Here is a 2,203-nt window from a genome sequence, read left to right as displayed (position 1 = left end):
TTATAAAAATAAAAAGTTTGAGATAAGATGATAAATAGTTAAATTGAGGTATATTATATATAACTTACAAATCTCGGTCAAATCTCTGCTTGGCTAAAATTAGCCATCTTGCAATTATATCCTCAACTTCCTTATTTGTTAAATTGGTTCTTGAAGTTCGCGCAGCATCTAACAACAAGTTTAAACAGATATGTGTGGTTATAGATTATATAAAATTTAAAGCGACTTAATTTTATATATATATATATATGTATATATGTATATATACTATTCAAAATTATTTTATATTCCTATGATTACATATTATTGAATAATGATATTAGAGTTTCTAATAGCATCATCCAATATAACCATGCATAGAATGCTATATATCAAAAATATGTCAATAAAAACATTTCTGTGATTAAATATTTATATACTTACTTATGATACATATAGTAATGCGAAGATTTTTAAAGGCATTTTTCAATTTTGCACCAGCCCAACTATATTCCATTGCTAATTTATTTGTTAAAATATGTTTCATCATGTACGAAATCACATCATGATGATCCTTACCTCCTAAAAGCTCAATTGTCTTGTCTAAAAATATAAAATAATTTAATTAATATTAGTTTATGATCTAAAATATCAAAATAATAAACATTTGTTTTCTCTGATAAAAAAGTTAACATTACTTGTCTTTTAACTTCTTTAAATTATTTAACATTATATAAATAATAAATATGTCCAAAATATTGCTTTTTTATAAGGACATTCAATAAAATGTTTCTAATCGTAAGTATAAAATGATAATATTTTGTATATACATTTCTGCAGCAACACATTTGTTTTTTAATTGATTATCAATTCTTGTAACTGTTCTACGGTATCGGCTGAAATCGAAATCATAATGTCATTTTTTTTTAACCTCCGGTTCCTCATTTTTTCTTATGTGATTATCCAACTTTATTAAACGTTCATCAATTGTTGTAAGATTTAACAATACTGCATTTAGTTTCATGATAATTAAATTATGAAAATCTGCAAAATAATTGACACATATTATTGTAATTATCATGTCAGATTAGAGAAATATTCACGAATTAATTACCATTTTAAATATAGGTTACACGGAAGTAAATAAAAAAAGTAAAATTAATAATATAATATATATAGATGTAGGTAAGCTTGTAAAAAAATTAAAATAATAACAGAATATTTGTACATTACATCAATCTCAGCATTACAAGTATAGGATTGTAGATATTGTATCGTGAATTTTGGTGGACCAAGGTCTCATCGGATTTGAGTTCGATTTTTTTGTTCGTGTGAACTTATAGATTTACTAGATGTAACGCAGACTTTTTAGACTTGAGCTTAATATTTTTCATTACTTCATTTGTATCGGAGGCCTAGTATTTTCGTATAATTTTTATCAGTGGTTTGGGCTTATGCATAAGTCTTTGTGCTTTTTTTAATGTTTGATATATTAGAAGCTTCAATCTAAATCAGTGATTGTGTCAGTTCGATATGAATTATCAGAAGAACTTGACATTTTTTTTACTCGCTAATTTTTTTCACCTGGTAGTAATGGTGTATTTATTGCCACAGATTTTGTCTTATTATTGTTAAAGCTTTGGTGGATTGGACAATTATACTAACTCTAACTCATTCTGCAGAGTTTTTAATGTATTGATGCTTGTGTTCGCTGGTATCAGAATTTTCAGGAGAATGAACCGTATTTTTTTTGGCTCGTTTGATGATCGTCGATTTTTTGAAGGTATTTCCGCAGCCACCATCTATATCGGATATTGGTTCAGCTAATTTAATTGGTCTATGCTTTATAATAGGATCTAAAAGTATAAAAGTGTTGGCTAGTAAAAATCGATTTTGGTTTCTTATATATTTTATACTCAAAGATCACTTAAACTTAAATTTGAATACTACTTTTACTACAGATAATTTTCTTTAATTTATGACTGTTTGATAAAAATAAAAATACATTGTATATTCCTAACCGCTGATAACAAACATAGGATGTCTGTATATAAGCGCCAATCTCAGACGGCCATATTCTTTTCATAATTGCTTTATTATATTAATTTGGACTGTATGCTGATGGCCGCGCGTGCCCCGGGGGCTTTCGCGCCCCCGGGCCGGTCCCGGTTTTTTAGAGCCAACGGGGTCGGGAGGGCGTGGGGCCTCCCCGGGTCCCCCTTTA

The 2,203-nt window shown here is 28.5% G+C and overlaps 1 pseudogene; it reads right to left on the bottom strand.

Annotated features, from left to right (window-relative positions):
• Window positions 1–465: 465 nt before the first annotated feature.
• On the bottom strand, window positions 466–1,835 carry LOC146721493 (uncharacterized; annotated as a pseudogene).
• Between the last annotated feature and the right edge of the window lie 368 nt (window positions 1,836–2,203).

This window comes from Nylanderia fulva, unplaced genomic scaffold, assembly GCF_048542155.1.
Source record: "Nylanderia fulva isolate GAGA-0341 unplaced genomic scaffold, ASM4854215v1 Scaffold466, whole genome shotgun sequence".
NCBI classification, from domain to species: Eukaryota; Metazoa; Arthropoda; class Insecta; order Hymenoptera; family Formicidae; genus Nylanderia; species Nylanderia fulva.
This window is presented reverse-complemented; position numbering and strand designations above follow the sequence as displayed.